The following is an 18,272-nucleotide window of genomic DNA, read 5'->3' on the forward strand; positions in this document are numbered from 1 at the left end:
CAATTATTCCTATTATTAGTAGAATGTTACATTAATACATTTCATACAACTAAGGAATCAATATTGGTACACTACTATTTATTAAACTCTACATTTTATTCAAATTTTGCTAGTTTTTTACTACCTCCATTTTTGTACCAGAATCCCATCCAGGATACATGTTATATTTAGTAATCTTATGTCATATTAAAGATACTGGTTACTGGATTGAGAAGTGCTATTCAATACTTAAATATGATTGATAATAAATAAAATATTCTCTAAACACAGTTAAATATTAAACTAATGGGAAATCTTATATGCTGATACTCAGAAATCATCAGAGTTTTGTTGCATTTCCAATAATAGCATACCCAGTAGAAGTTTTATGAGACTTTTAAGTGTAGCATCAATAGAATGAAAGTCTATATATAAACATTTGTGTCATTATATTAGAATTAGAGATTAGGTACTTTAGAAGTGCTTATTTCTTCCCACTATGTGAATTCCTCTTTTCTATGCTGATAATTTTTGTAAAAATATAATGGCCAGTAGAATTGAGGTTTTCCATCTCTTTTCTGTCCTCACATGTCAAGGATAAAAACCAATTGCTGTCAAATAGAGCAATTCAGTAATTCTCACAGGGAGGGAAATGGGTGCTTGAAGTAATCTCCTGCTGGCCACAGTTTTTCAATATGTACTCACCTTTAACATGGTACCTGTAGAACCTCAGCATATTCACTTGTTCTAAAGCTAAATTGGAAATGCATCTTCAGTTTATTAATCCAGTTTCATGACTGAGATGCATAAATGATGTTGCTAGAAACAAAGCCACCTAGAAGTCTCTTGCAGCACTTACTATTGCTTGCAAAGTACACTGAATTATTAAAAGACCTATTACAAGTTGTAATTTATCTGATGTATGTATATTTTTAGTGTTCATGTGCTTCTGATATAAGAGCTATCTGAATAGGAATTTGCTAGGGCTGTGAAAAAGTGAAGTATTTTCTTAGAACAATGTAATATCAGAAAAATGATCATCTTTTGTCTGGAAAGCAGAATTAAGGGAGTTTTTATATTAAAATATAAATTTCTTTGTTATTTTTAGCAATCATTTCTGTTTTTATTCAACTTTTAAATTTTAAAATATTCAAAATGAGGTGCATCTCATTCTGGATTTTGAACTCATGAAAGCGGGGATCATGTCTGTCTTCACTGTATGCTTGGCTCTTAACATTGTGCTTGGTAAATGTTAAATGAGTTTTGTCTTCTGTCCTCTGAATAATTTCTACTGGAAAGCATGTAAATAAGCTAGTGATTATATCTATTGTTAATCTTGTGTTCAACAGACACAAATGCAAACAAATTTTTCTAAAAATTCCATTTAAATTTTCATTAATTATAGGAATTACTATTCAGGTGTGATCATTAAATCCTTAAGGTTGGAAATTATTAAAATGGGTATTGCAGTATGCTTTACTCTTTGCATTAGGATCTGATAGTTAACTAATGTAACTACCTTTTGTTTGAATTCTCTTTTGCATGCATGGAATTTGGTGGTTCTGTTTGTATTAGAGACTGATTATTCAAATTTTACTTCATAAATACAGTATGATAATTATGCTTTTCTTTATATATAATTTTATTTATAATTTGCATATTATTTTATGTGTGTATTGAGTATACTGACATTTCAATACATTTATATGTGTGTGCTGAACAGATGAGAGTAACTGGCGTATCAATTACATTAAATGTTCATTATTTCTTTGTGTTGGAAACATTCACAATCCCCTCCACTAGCTGAAATACACAGTTAATTATTGCCAACCTGTTACCCTTTTTAAAAAAAACAGATTTTTAGCATATTCTAATGTCATTAAATTTTACTCTCTGGTTCTTTGTTGTCTTAATTTTTTCATGTACCCTTTACAAGTCATTCCTTACACTGTATAGTAACTTTTCACCTTTAAAATGATTAATTTATAGTCACTAAGCTTATGTAATCTATTTTTTAACTTACAAAAACTTTAAAACAAACTCCATTATTTCTGTCATGATCACAACTAGATGAATGTGTACTTCATGTTAAGGGCATTCTCATATTCACTTAACATACAAGAATGAGTAAGAAAATTTCCCTACTATTGAGAAGAAAAGGTTTCTAGGTCACTGTCATGTCTTCTCATGTATTCTCATTGTTATAGAAAATGAATTTATATTTTTTTATGGATACTCATTGTTTTGTTCATATTGGCTTATGTGTGTTTTCAAGGTAGTGTTATTTTCTCTCAGTAAAAGATGACACAAAACTTAAAATTCAAGTTCAATGTGCAGTGGTTCCATGTTTGTAAATTTAAACATCTGAATTCCACAGATAGGTATAAGAAAATAATGTCATTTTATCATAGTTTTGTTAACCTTATAAACCTCATTTTTATATAAAGTGAAAAAATGTTGGAATCAGACTGTCATGTACCAGAGAATGGGCTGTTGGCCTCATTATCCATAATGAAGTAAAAAATCTTCATTTGTTTCTTGTAAGTGTTGTGTCATGTAGTTTTGCTTCATTATTCTGCACAGCTATTGGTAGTAGAAAACAGGAATTTAGTAAATAATTAGTTACATACAAGACAGTACCTGGTAGGTAGTATATGATGATTCTAAAACTTCATTTCTCTGATTTAATGTTTTTCATGAAAAATATCATATTCATAAAGAAAAAAGTTAACAAAAAAAGAAACACTTCTTCAGTCATATAATAATATGCTACCTATGCCTAGAGTTTTAGTTTATCAAAATTGAATTAAGCACTTCTTAGTTGGACCTGCAGTTTTCTACATCATTCTAACTTATATGTCATTGTAACAAAAGAATAAAAACAATTTCTTTGCAGGACTTCTTCTACTTTTGGCCATTCAAGTTTGGAAAGTTTATTGTTTTCTCTAAAGTGGTAATTGATGCTGTCTAATCACCAAGTATCAGTTGTATTTTATTTGACAGCTCCAGAAAAATTGCATATTTGATTCTCTAGGATTGGAGTAAATGTGATATTTTAATAATTTAATGTGACTTATATACCTATGAAAACTGAAGTTATGCATTATTTCCTTTCACTAGTTTTTTTTTTTATTTAAGGACATTAGCATCATCTATGTAAGAAGTGAATCTTTTTTAGATTTTTATTGTATCTTCTATTACAAATAGATTCTAGAAATCATTTTTTAGAAAATTCTAATTCTTAGCTTCTCTTTACTATTTTTTAATTTTGTTCTCTCAGTTCCTATTTTCCACCTGTTTGTAGTGTTTTTCCAAAGCTTTGGTCTTAAGGTTGTTTACTTTTTAAAGTTTTCTTTTAAAATATACAATGGATATATTGGGTTTCTGTGACATATTTTGATATATTCCACCTACCCCACTTATTGACTCAATACAAAATAAGCAGTGAGTTTAAGGTTTAAAAGCAAGTGTTTGGGAACTCAAATTTAAAGCTTCTAATTGGGGAAAAATGAGACTTACATTACTGGTTTTGGGTTTGCATATTTCCTGATCTATAGTAGAACGTAAATTGGTTTTCTTTTTAATTGTGTTTTGACTGTAGAACCAGAAACAAATAGCATCTTGTTGGTTTCAAGTCTCCATAGGAATTCAAAGATAAGTCAGAAAATTTTTTTGTGATTTAGTTAAAAGGAAAATCAAATAGTTATTTTTACAAGATTCTTTAGTATCTTAAAATCTAAGTCTGTGGTAGTTTAAACTTGGGGCCTTAAAATAAAACAAGGCATTATCCAATCCATATGTAAGGTATGTTGACTATATCAATTATGAATACTGATGCTTTTGAAACTTGATAGACGTTCAACAATCTGACTGTAACCAACTGTTTCTATTCATAAACAGTAGAATTGGAGAGATTCAGAAATTGAGGAAGAGATGAAATTTTATGAATAAATACTCAATTTATCATAGTTTTTACTTGCAGTCAGAAATTGGGCTTGGGAAATGGAAACCTATATAAAATTGGAAAATTTGGAAAGATAAGTAAATTCTTATTTTAAAAAGGTAACACTTTCTTGTTCGTCATCTAATTTTATGGTTTTGCCAACCTAGAAAATTGTGAACATGATTGTCTAAAGGATTATATCTTGATCTGAAAAGGTAACAAAATTAGGAGGAATGAAGCTTTCAACTCTTGAAAGTATCCTCAGTTTAAGAGGAAATGAGTATTCTTAGTAGTCATAAAATCTTTTATTGAAACACAAATATTTGCTTTCTTGGTAACACAATAGGCATCTGTTTGTTTAGCCTTCTAGCAGTTTCCTGTGTGTGCTGTCATGGGAAATTGCATAGTTAAACTTTCTGAAAATAACTTTAGAAATAAAAACATATCATTGAAGTGCAATAAATTCTTAAAATGAGGTTTTTTTGTCACTAACTCTAATGCTACTAATTTAGAAACATTCTATCTTCCACAGTAATAAAATGCAAGAAAATAATAAGAAAAAGTAATAAATAAACAGATTTTAAGAAATAAAAAAGATAGAAGTAATAAATAATAAAACAGCAGAAGGAAAATAATAGTTGATAGGGAAGCTTCTTTAATTTTTTAAAGAATTAATGTGCAAGGATTTTGAAAAGTTTGGAAACCTGGGTAAAACATATTTTTGATTTAACAGTAGAATTATTCTTTCATTTAATGTGCTCACTGTCCTTCAGCCTTCATATAACATTACAGGGAAAGAACCTTTGATTTTAATACTATTGATCCAGATCTTCATTTGAAATAAATCACAAAAAGTAAATTAAATTCTTATTTTATATTTTTGAGACACTCTTTGGTCTTATGAAAACATGGAAGCTATGTGTATGTAACTGAAAGTCATCTTTGCCATAATAAAATCTAATACTGGACATTGTGGAGTTTTCTTTGCAAGATGAAATTCAGCATGCTTAGAAATTAGAAATTCAGTTAGGGCTCTTTATTGTTTTTCATTGTACCCTCTTACGATACTCTTGACTTGTTCTTCCAAAATATGTTTTATAGGGCACATATGCAACAGTTTTTTAAGGAAGAAGTAAGCTGACAGAGAATTTGGTGGCATTAAAAGAGATCTGTTTAGAACATGAAGAAGGCACACCCAGTACAGGTATAAGAGAAGGTATATTTATTTAGACTATTTTAAAACCAAAGCTGTATAAGACTAATTTTAATAAATAAAAGCAGATGGAAATAATAAGTGACTGAAAGATATAATTAGAACTTAAAAATTATTTCTAAAACTAACATTCAGTAGAAAGAAATTAATATTCTTATTGTATAGTGAAATATTATGAAGTCATTAAAAGTACTGAGATAAATATCTGATAGGGAAATTTTACATATTGGTACATAGGAAACATGGTGACTGTAATTAACTGTGTATATTAAATATAAGAAATAAATGAATTTTATATAAATATGTCATGATACCATTTTATTTAAAAAGTAAATTATTCAAAATTGGTTTGATTCAAACATGGTGGTAAATGTCTTCAATCCCAGTGGTTTGGGAGGCCGAGGCAGGATGGCAGGTTTGAAGCCAGTCTCAGCAACTTAGCAAGGTCCTAAGCAACTTAGCTAGACCCTGCCTCAAAATAAAATTAACAAAAACAGAGGGGCTAAGAATGTGAATCAAGTTCAATCCTTGGTGCCAAAACAAATAAATAAATAGATAAATAATGTTTGAGGCAACTGATTAGCAACATAGCAGAAGAAAGCCTACCTTGAACTGTATATAAATTAATCCCAGAGGCTCAAAAGTTAACATTAAAGAAAAAAAAAAAAAAAAAAAAACAGAAGATGGTGAGTTGTAATATTAGAGATGACTTTAGGTACTACAATATAAAACTCAAAATCATAAAAATAGTAAAGTTCATACCTTCAGTTTTTCTACCAATCATCCCCTTGGCAAATTGCTGTTTCTAACTTAAGAGAATATTATTCAGAGTTGGTTTATATGTTCAACTTACTTCAAGTTTTTATAAAATCTGGCCTTCCTGAGGACTAAACAATTGGCTTTCATTTCCATTTTACAGTTTCACTTTTTAAAGGATTTAAAACATGCAAAACATAGTAACTTTTACATGCCATTGTTCACACAGTAAATCTTTGACTCTGGTGCTTGAGTATCTGGTAAGAATTTTAAAAAATACTCAGTAGTTATTTTTCTTAGTAATAGAAACTTAGACTTTTTTTAACAGTCTCAGGGCCATTTTTATTTATTTATTGGTATTTAAATAGATTAGGTTTTGCATTCTGTATCTTTCCTGACAATTTTCATTAAAAAATAATTACTATTAAGTTAATCAGCCATGCATAATGAAAACTGTGTTACTATGTAGTAAAATGCTGTGCTTTTTCAGACTTAAAACAGTACATGGATGAATATGGGAACATCATGAATATGCACAATGTATAGGTATATTTATTGTTTATTGTTAAAGTGTAAAGAAAATGATTTAGATTGTGCAGTGAAATATACCAAACTCAAAATCAATCTTTGGAATTTTCTGTTTTGCTTATTTACTTAACTTTGTTTATTATACTACAGCTTTCCTGGGATCATAGCTTTTTGTAAAACTTCTTCATTTTAAAAGTCTTCAAATATTTTTGATATTTTATTTCACATAACTGACTGTCCTACATGTGTAGAATAAATCTGCGGAGCAGTCAGTTGATGTGAGGGCCCCAGAGGCAGGGAGTGATTGGTCGGGCTGAGGGATCCTGAAGATGGGACTCTGTCAGTCCGGCCAGGGGTCCTACAGGGTCTGGCTGTTGTCTCAAACTGGCTGCAGCCACGTGTAATCAAACCTGCAGGTACTGTGACAGTGAACTTCCAGGCAGCAGCAGGCAGCTGGTTCTCCACTGGCAGTCTGCGGTCAATCTGCTGGCAGCTGTCGGATGATCAGGAGGTGAACCTCCAGTGTTGGGTGATGGATAGGGGTAAGGCAGGTGATGGACAGGCGAGAGACAGGCAAATGGTGGATGATAGACACCTGACAGTGAGCAATCTGCTCTCAAAAAAGGCGTCAATATGCTGGCAGGCTGCAGGTCATCACAGCAGACAAATGGGGTAAAGAGCAGGGGATCGATAAGCAGCAAAAACTGCATCACCGAGAAACAGATATCCTCTGCTTAAATCTGGCATTGCAGAGCATCAAGGAACACAGCCTCCTCTGGACCACCATCTTGGATCCCCTCTAGTCACAGAGCCAGTATCAACCAATTACAAGATTATGGAGCTATTCAACTCAGTATAGTTCAGAAAGCCTAGCCTGCACACAAGACCCCAGAGCCCTTGACTGGTGAATGGGAATTGCTAAAAGCTCAAGGACATGTGCTCGCGGAACCTTCACAGGAGAAGTAAGAGGAACTGGCGTCAGGCAAGTCACCACATCAGGCAGCTGGAAAGGCGGTCTCCTGCACCTGGGGGCAGCCTACAACTGGACCGATTTAGTCCCCCACTGGCGCGCTGACTCAACCTGTCGCAGTGGAAGGGTATGAACGCACCAAGGGCCTTACTCTTATGTAGGATAATTCTTATAGTATAATGGTGATCTGGTAAACCTGCTCATTGAAAATCTGAAAGTAAATTGGAAAGAAGTGATGGGTAAATTGTTGAAGAAATGAGTTTTGTAGCAAGTACATTGTTTCATCATTCATAAGACTACACCATGAATTGAATCATTCATTTATATATGTATAAGAAAGAAAAAATGCTCTCAATTACATTTTGACATCCTATTACTTGTGAAATACACCCTGATTTCAGGGATGCTATAATGTGAAGGATAAAGTCAATGGCAATCCTGTTTTTAATTCTAATTATTTGTTATTTGTCTGACTTGGACCAGGGGAATTTCTTTGAGAAAAATTTCCTAATACATAAATTGGATAGGTAAAAGGTCAAAGATCATTTAATCCTTTCCTCTTTACCATTTCCTAACCCATTGTTATAGCTGAAGATATCTACTGACTGCTTCCTATGTGATTGTGATTTGTAGGGATAGAATCTTCAGAAAGGACATTCTAAGAAAATTTCCAAACCTTCTAATTTTCATTATTATGATTAAATTCTAATTATGCAAAATTTCTGCTATTCTAATAATGCCCAATAAATTTAGCATTAATTAACAAATGCATCTTTTTAAACAAAAGGGATGAATTTTGTGATGTTTGGCAAAGTAAAAATTTCCTGATTATATTCATCATATTCCTATTTTGAAGATTCCCAGGAAACCAGAATGACTTTTTTTCTTGAGCAGTAAAATATTGATAACTTCACCTTTGTGTTCATTCTTTCAGGATTTTTTCAAGCCCCATTCAGTTGATAGGATAAAAAAGTTTAAGAGAAGGCTATCCCTCACTCTTTGAGAATGCCAGAATATTGGTGAATCACTATCTGAATTAACTGAATAAATGAGTATTGAAGGAAATAGCAGCAAGGATAAAGTACATATTTGGGAGGAGGAGATGTTTCCCCCATTTAATTACTTTATAAACAATGTGAACTTCCTATCTAGATAAAGTTATAATATGACCTCTTATTTCTCTCATTCTCTGGTGTTTTAGGAAACACAACATTGTATAACTTTCTCATGCTTACTCAAATATTCTACATTCACTCTAACAATTTTACTATGTCTGTCTCAAGTCATAATGAATTATTCCATCCCAAATTTCTGTTTTTACTAGTTCATAAATGATATATTGCATAATATTATCCTAATTGTTAAATAACTATTTTTAAATTGATATTAAATATTTTGGTAGTCTTGTAACCTGAATTAATGCAGCTTAAAAATGCATAGAACATTTGTGAAATGTATTTATGATCTCAGCATAGATTTTCAATGTGCTATATGCATATTGACTCTCTACTAAATTCTAAGGTTCATCATGAGTAAATTCTATTGTTTTAATTTTATGTTTGTTATAGACTCTGTAGTATTGAGAGCACATACAGCAGGTAGGCATATAATGTTTCATGCATGTGACAGTGCTTTTTACAAGTCAAAGTAGTAATACACAGATTATTAATTATATAAAATGAAGAGATTGATAAAGTGAATGAATTAAAATGTAAACTCAGTCACATTTTTAGAACAAGGCTACATATTCAAAATGAAAATACCCCTAGGAATGTTATAATTAACAGAATGGAGCTTACATGACTGGCTTCAAGTGTGTCATGACACACAGATTACCTGACAAGTCTTCCCTCCCTGTGTCAGAGTTTCTGCTGTACAGATTTGTGACAGCAGGTAAAATATGATTACCCTCACCCCTTGTATTGCATATGGATGCTTGTGCTCTGAAGGAGGGAAAGGCATAGTGGAAAGGGATCTGCAATTTAAGTCAGAGTTAATGGGTTGGAATTTGATATGCTGAAATACTTGTTTGGAAAACTCCAAAGAAGTCATTTATTCTACCAAGGCTTCAGATACCATATTTCCTTTTCTCTGAAGGGTCATTATTTACTCAAGGATACCCATCTTATTGGCATAATGAATACTTTGCAGCCTAGTTTTCTTTGCTTCAAAGTCTACAACGTTGTATTTATTGTCCCAGACCACCTAGCTTCTGCTGAGACTTCACTGACAGCTGCTGTTTTGTGTTTAATGTGGGGCAGGAGAGATAGTTTAATAGGAAATTTAAAATAATAATTCGGATGCAGTTACACAGAGGAGGGGAGATGTTGCCTTTGTCTCAAATCCCAAAATTTATTTTATAATCTTGTATTTTGCTTGCAAGATGATATTTGTTAGATACCTGAAAGAAAATTCTTATTTTTTGTCAGAAACCCATTGAATTCTTGGTGTTACTTAAATCCAGTGTGTTCGGGGCATTTTTTGTTTGTTTGTCTTTTGATACCAGGGATTAATCCCAGTGGTACTTCACCACTGAGTCACATCTCTAGCCCTTTTTAACACTTTGAGATGGGACTTTGGTAATTTGCTTAGGGTCTTGCTTTATTGCTTAGGGCCTTGCTACAAAGCTATCTACCTTTGAACTTGTGATCCTTGTTAGCATGCCCAGCTCAGTGTGTTCATTTTTAAGATAGAAGAGTCTTGCTGTTGAGGGCCATCTTGGACAAGATGGTGCCTGGCAGTGAGCCAAAGGACACTGGTTACTAAAATAAGAAAGTACCCAAAAAGACTGCTTGCTGTTACTATTTCCTTGGAGACTTACGATGTGTTAATGCCAGGCTCAAGGATTTGCTATCTAATATCATGTCACATGTGGACAGCTCGTGATTTATATAGTGTTATGCTGGCATTCCTCCGCATGCTCTCCTGTGTGAGAGAAAGCTTTGCTATAATTGGCTGATAAGCTAGGAGCCTGGGGGAGGAGAGAGGAAAAGAGAAGAAGAAGGAAGATAGAGAGAACAAAGGAGACAGAAACAGGGAGGACGCAATAAATCTCATCAACTAAGGATTGGTGGTGTCTCTCCACGCCAGTTCCACTGGATGGAACACATTGCCATTATGTTTGTCAGTGATATTCAGAAATATAATAAGCATAGTATGCATCTTCATGGTGGTTTATGGAACATGTTTGTCTGTGTGGGGGGGGTGGTCCTGGGAATTAAACCCAGGGCTACTCTAACATTGGGCTGTATACCTAGTTCTTTTAGTTTTCATTTTGAAACAGTCTTGGTAAATTGCTGGCTTTTGGTTTGGTGATCCTCCTACTTCAGTTACCCAGGTAGTATGAGGCACTGTACCTGACTAGGACACTTTTTCTTTTCTTTTTCGGGGGGAGTACCATTGATTGAACCCAAGGGTGCTAAACCACTGAGAAACATCCCCATCACTTTTATTTTTTATATTGAGAAAGGTCCTTGCTAAGTTGCTCAGGGCCTCCCTAAGTAGTTGAGGCAGGCTTTGAATTTACAATCCTTCTGCCACAGCCTCCCAGGCCTCTGGGATTGTAAGCATGTACCACAACATTTGGCTAGGACATATTCTTTTAAAAAATTAGTTATTGATCAACCTTTATTTATACATTAATTTATATGTAGTTCTGAGAATTGAGCCCAGTGTCTCACACAAGCAAGTCAAGTACTCTACCACTGAGCCACAACCTCAACATATTTATATCTTAATGAGTATTTGACTACAAGACATACCTCTTTTTATAAAAACTATGAATCAAAGAAAATAAACCTACTTTTTTGGGAGCTAGTTACTATTTTAGACTGCATATTTTTTGAAATGTTTTAATATTATTTATTAAAACATGCTTAGTTTGTAACCTGGTGAAATGTTTACAATATCTAATTGTTTTCAAGTAGTTTGTATTGTTTCCTTTAATAACATTCCCTGTTACAATAGTAACTTTGACAGGTAGTAGAGAAGAAAAAATAGAAACTGTTGAATTTCTTCTTCACCAGACTACTCGATATAATACTTGAGGATGTCATAATAGACATTGAAGAGATTGCAGGTAGCCAGGACTACCACAATCTGATATTGCATATTCCCTTGCTTTCCTTAATAACTTTTTCAGAAATTCTGCATCTTTTTGGTCAGTGCCTGATAATTGCTTCCATCACATTCTTTCCTTAGGTAGTTTAGTTTTGTTGTTGTTAGCATAAAAAAAATTTTACAATAAAGAGAAGTGTAGAATTTTTTCTGAAGTACCTGCAAGAATAGAGAATTCTGAGCCCATCAGATTTTTTAAATGTTTAGTTTTTACAATTTTTACAAAAAATTAATTTATACCATTTCCCCTAAAATTTAAATATAAAATTATCATATGAAGCAGCAATTCTGTTCCCTGTTTCAAAAAAGTTTGAAACAGATTTACAAAGTCATGTTTATATTATTTGCCATTTGTAACTTCCTAACTTTTATTTTTGGTAGGATTGAACCCAGGGGCACTTAAACACTGAGCCACATCCTCAGCTTTTTTTAAATTTTATTTTAAGACAAGGTCTTGCTGAGTTACTTACAGCCTGGCTAGGTTGCTGTGGTTGTCTTTGAATTTGAGATCCTTCTGCCTCAGCGTCTTGAACTGCTGGGATTATAGGGATGCACCATTGCACCTGGCATATATAACTTTGAAGTATTATATTTTAGGAATATTTCTGCTTGGTAATAGACCTGTGATCATGTTAAATATTCTTTAAATTAAAATCTCAAATTTGGAACAATAATTTTATAGTCTCTGTATAAATGATACTTAAGTTCTTTTGTTTAATTCACTAATTGACACAATTTTCTGGATGTCTTTCAATAGGAATATTAGTTCATTTAGGCAAGGATTATATATTTTATATTCTATAACATGCTTAATTATGAAGCAAATACTAGTTAGTGCATTCATGAAGGAATGGATGTAAACAATCTTGAGATAGTTAAAGTCAGCAAATGGATAAAATCATTATATTAGTTTTGTGATTATCTACTAATTCTTATTAAATGAGAAAGGGAGAGATATAGATAAATTAAAATATTTTAAATATTTTTATAATATTTTTTCATTAGAAATATTATTTTAACTGTACTGTTGTATGAATAGTCCTAGACAAAAGTTTATATGTAGTGATATCTGTTACAACTTTAGTCTTCTGCTTTGCTTTCTCAATTCTTCCCATGTAATCCCTGACTCTTGGGCGTGGTTGATGGAACAATTTTTAAATACTGTGAACCACAGAGCCTGTGGTGGAGACGACAGGCCTCCACCATCTCACAACATTCATTCCTTTCTCCACCAGTACATGGGGTTTTCAAGAAACCTGCATTGCGGAGACCCCACAGTGTTACTGGAGGAAGACTTGGCTCCATCATGGCAAGACCAGAAATGGAAGTAGATTTAGTAATTTGATTATTGGATCTATTTTATCTAACTTTCACCTTGTAGAACATGCATGTTGTTAGATTTAGTCCGCCACCTTTTATTATCTGTTTTCTTTGCCAGTTGCAAAAAAAAAAAAAAAAACAAGTTAAGAGTAGGAAGGACAACAGAAAGATGGAAGATTCTAGAGAGGGTATTTTGATAATGCAGAGAAGTAATATTTGATTACCTGTCCATCAGAAAGGAACCAAATCCTATATGTAGGCATGTGGAATTTCAAAATGATTGACAGCCTAGTATGGTTCTTAATTAGGATCATAACTATTAATGCTTGAAACAATCACTATGGACTCATAAAGTAATTATATTATCACCTCAGTTGTTACTTTTTATTATTATGTCCTTTTAAATATCCAGAAAAATACATATCTGAAAATTCTATTTATTTTGTGCCTACTCCTCGGATCATTTTTGGTGGTGTCTATTTTTAAAAGTTTCAAATACTTTTTGTTGGGGCTGCTGCCCTGTAGGGTCTGCAGTGATGGCTGGCCTTGCCCTAAGCTGGTGCGGAGAAGCCCAACTGCAAGTGCTTTGTATTGGCTGACTGATCTCCTCCGCTTCCGTGCTTAGCTTGTGATCAGTACATGTCCTCTTTATGCACCATAAGTCTCCACGAGCCAAACGCCTGACCATTAAAGGTGATTGGCTGTTATATCCCATAAAGCTGCGTACTTTGATGGCGCGGGAGCAAGAAAGGCAGAGGCAAGCAAGGCATGGAGGGCAGGCAGCAGCTGCAGGACGAGAGAAGAGGAGATGCATGCCACGGCACGACTGAGAAAGGAAGAAGAGAGAAGTGGCAGCTGCACGAGAGAAAAGAAGGAGAGAGAAAGCTGCACAACAAGAGAAGAAGGAGAGAGAGAGAGCTGTGCACAAGAGAAGAAAAGAAGACGGTGGCGGTGGAGGAGGGAGGAAGAACCAGGCACTGCGACTCAGAAGCTCTCCCATAAAATAAGACCTTAAAACTTCATTAGAGAGCTGAGTCTTCATTGTACTCACTGTACGAGACAAGTGGGTGCCAAAACCCGGGACCCCTCGCACCGCCACAAAAGAGGTAAGTAATATCCAGGTAAAACAGCTGTAAAACTAAACAAGTCAAGTAAATAAGTTAAGAAGGTTAAAAGCAGTATACAGGAAGCTGGGTCGAAGAGGGCTCAGGTACAGGGAACTGGGTAAAGTAACCCCCAGTGAGCTGGGTCCAAGAGGGCCCAGGTACAGGGAACTGGGTAAAGTAACCCCAGTGGACTGGCCAGGTATTAAGTTTCTGTGTGCTTGTTGTTTGTCAAGAGTTCATGTCTTCAGTTGTATTGTATTGTTGCAGAGCGCTACTGTTTTTAGTTGTTTTAGTGTGACTTAGCATTGTAGTGTGGGTAGCCTTTAAGCTTTAGAAAATGGTGGTGAAACATCATGGATCAGAATGGAGGGTCCGCTTAGAGACTTATTAAAAGCAAATGGAACACCTCTAAAAACAAAGACTGCGAGGCTTTTCCTCAGAACAATAGAGGAAGCTGCGCCATGGTATTTAGATGAGGGACACTTAAATATACCACAGTGGGATCACTTAGGAGAGAATCTAAGAAAGAGGGAGAAAGTAGAACCATTGCCGGTGGGCACGAGTGCAATTTGGAAGTTGATTCGTGGGTGCTTAATTAACCTGAGGCCAATGTTTAAAGATACGCTAGAAAAAGGAGAAGATATTTTAGAGGAGATAAAAGAGGGATGATCCAGAACCTCTGAAAGATTATCAAAAAGGGAAGTTCCTCAGATGAGGAAGAACTTTCAGAAGATGAACTAGAGAGGATAGTTAAAAAAGAGGGACAGGAAAAAAGAAGAAAGTTTAAATTCAATATTGTACCAACAGCCCCCCTGCCTATAATCCGTATTATGACGATGGGAAGAACATAGAAAAAACAAAAGGGTAAATGAGAAGGACATATGGGAAAAGTACTGGAGTTCTATGTTTCCTGTTTTTGAGGATCCAGGGTCACAACAAAGATATCATCAGTCCTTAGACTTTAAAATAATAAAACAATGAAAAGAAGCAGTCGTGTCATATGGCCCACAAGCAGCATTTCCGCTGTCGTTAGTAGAATCAATAGGGGCCATGAACTTAACAACTGATGATTGGGGAAATGTTCTAGAGCGACATTATCTGGGGGACAATATTTAATATGGAAAACAGCATGCAAGAATATTCTTCTGATACAGTTCGAAGAAATATGGCAGCAGGAAATCCACAATGGGATATAGAAATGTTAATGGGGACGGGTCAATATACAGGACAACAGGCACAATTGAATTATAATCCTGCTGTTTACATTCAGATAGCTGCTGCAGCAACTAAAGCATGGAAACTATGCAAGGAAGTGGGGACCTACAGGGCCAATTATCTAAGGTCTTGCAGGGAACCAATGAGCCTTATGCTGATTTGTGGCTAGGTTACTACAAACAGCAGGACGCATTTTTGGGGATGTAGATCAAGCAATGCCCCCATAAAGCAACTGGCGTACAAACAGGCTAATAGATGGTGTAAAGAGGCAATAAGACCCTGGAAAAGGAAAGACCTCAGTGCCTATATTAAGGTATGTAGAGACATAAATGAAAGTGTCATCCAGGGACAAGTTATGGCTGCAGCTATTACACAAGGGATGCAAGGGCTAAACTTTGAGAGAGGAAGACCCCCAGGATCATGTTTCTATTGTAAACAACAAGGGCACTTTAAAAAACAATGTCCCCAGTTAAAACAGCAAGACAGACCCCAGAGAAGGCCTAAACCTGGAGTCTGCCCAAGATGTAGAAAGGGATATCACTGGGCTAGTGAATGTAGATCTATGATAAATGTTGATGGTAACCCTATCCTTCCTCGTGAAGTTCCAAAACGAGGGATGGGGCCCACAACCCCAGGGCCCGAAACAAATGTATGGGGTGATTCAAAAAGTGGCCAGGACACATTATCCAGTGACAGACCAAGAAGAGCAACACCAGGAAGTGCAGGACTGGACCTCTGTTCTACCACAAGAGCAATACTAATGCCAGAAATGGGAGTACAAGTCATACCTGTTGACTTTAAGGGTCCCCTACCTGAGAACACCATGGAACTATTATTAGGCAGAAGCTCCAGTGCACTCAAAGGATTAATGATAGTTCCAGGAGTCATAGATCAAGATTATACAGGAGAAATTAAAGTGCTTGCTTCATCACCTCAGGGCATTATTTCCATTTCTCCGAGAGACCGGATAGCTCAGCTTTGTATACTACCTAGTCTTCATGGCTCATTCCCGTTACAACAATGTTTTAGGGGAGATAAGGGTATGGGATCTACAGGCATCAATTTGGCCTGCCTTACTATGGAACTAAAAAACAGACCTATGTTAGAATTAATTGTAAAAGAAAAAATTATAAATGGATTGTTAGACACAGGAGCAGACACAAGTATCATAGCAGAAAAAGACTGGCCAAAGGATTGGCCCACACAAAAGGCAAATCAACATTGAGAGGATTAAGTATTGCCACAGAACCAAAAAAGAGCTCCATGTGGCTACAATGGAAAAGCCCAGAAGGTCAAGAAGGACTTTTCCAACCATATGTCTTAGAACAATCCCGGTGACATTATGGGGTAGAGATATTTTAAATCAAATGGGGACTAAAAATAACCACAGAAGGAATATACAGTGAACAAGCACAAAACATAATGAAAGAACAAGGGCACAAGTGGAGAAAGGGCTTAGAAATCAATGAACAAGGCATAACAGAGCCAATATCAATTAAACAAAAAGGTGATAGACAGGGATTGGGTTTTTCCTCAGGGCCACTGATGAAATAATTAAAATAAAATGGAAATAGAAAAACCAATCTGGGTCCCTCAGTGGCCCCTAAATACAGAAAAACTTAAACGGGCCCAGGAATTAGTACAAAAACAATTAGAGGCAGGGCATATAAGGCCCTCCACATCACCTTGGAATACCCCCATATTTGTTATAAAAAAGAAATCAGGTAAATGGAGATTATTACATGACTGAAGGGCCATCAATGCCGTAATGCAATCCATGGGGCCAATTCAGCTTGGGCCTACCAGTCTTATCAGCATTACCAAAGAACTGGAAATCAATACTATTAGATATAAAGGATTGTTTTTTTCTCTATTCCTCTCCACCCTGATGACATAGAAAAGTTTGCTTTTATGGTCCCCTCTATTAATCATGGACAGCCTGATGCCAGATATGAATGGAAAGTCCTACCCCAAGGGATGGCCAATAGTCCAATCATATGTCAAATATATGTAAATAGTGCTTAATACCAATCAGAAATAAGTACCCAGATATAATTATATACCATTATATGGATGATGTATTAATTTGCCACCCAGAACAAACAATACTAGATAAGGTATTTACTGATCTAATCAGTCATTTAAAGTCAAGAGGACTTATTATAGCACCTGAAAAGATACAAAGACAACAAGTTCAAGAATTTTTAGGAGCTAAAATAAACAGCACAATCATTACACCCCTAAAAACTTCTCTTAGACTCGACCATCTTAATATCTTAAATGATTTTCAAAGGTTATTAGGTGATATTAATTGGATAAGGCCTTACCTTAGATTAACTACTCAAGATTTAGGACCATTATTTATATCTTAAAGGGAGATGCTCATCCTTCTTCACCCAGAAAACTTACAGAGGAGGCCAGAAAAACCCTAGATGTAGTACAAAAAAGACTAGATGAGGCACAGGTTGATCGTATAGATCTGTCAGCATCTCTATCACTCATAGTACTTCCAAATAATTTAGTGCCTACAGGAGTCCTCTGGCAACAAGGACCTTTAATGTGGATACATTTACCCTACTCTCCAGGAAAACCAATAGTTTTTTATCCTGAAGCAATGGCACAAATAATATTCAAGGCATTAAAATCAGCCATCATAGTATTTGGAAAAACTTCAGCCAAGGTAATAACCCCATATAATTCAGAACAAATTTCTTACTTAAGCAATAATAACAATGATTGGGCAATTCTTATGTTCACAACTGCTGCCCAATTTGACAATCATTATCCAAAACATCCATATATACAATTTTATCTAAGAAATCTTGTGATTCAAATACCAATTTCAAAAAGGGAACCTATAAGACAAGCAGTGGTAGTGTTTACTGATGGTTCCAATAACGGTACTGGAGCATATTTTCATAAAGACAAGGTACAAACATTTCTTTTTCCAAAGGCTTCTGCACAGCAAATAGAATTATTAACAATAGAACAAACATTAAAAGATTTTCACAAAGTTCCTCTATATATTCTGTCGGATAGCCATTACACTGTTAATGCAGTTCAACAACTGGAAGACAACTGTCTAATCAACAAAAATTCCACCATATCCAACATACTCTTAGCATT

This window comes from Sciurus vulgaris (genome assembly GCF_902686455.1).
Source record: "Sciurus vulgaris genome assembly, contig: HiC_scaffold_261_arrow_ctg1, whole genome shotgun sequence".
In the NCBI taxonomy this organism is placed as follows: domain Eukaryota; kingdom Metazoa; phylum Chordata; class Mammalia; order Rodentia; family Sciuridae; genus Sciurus; species Sciurus vulgaris.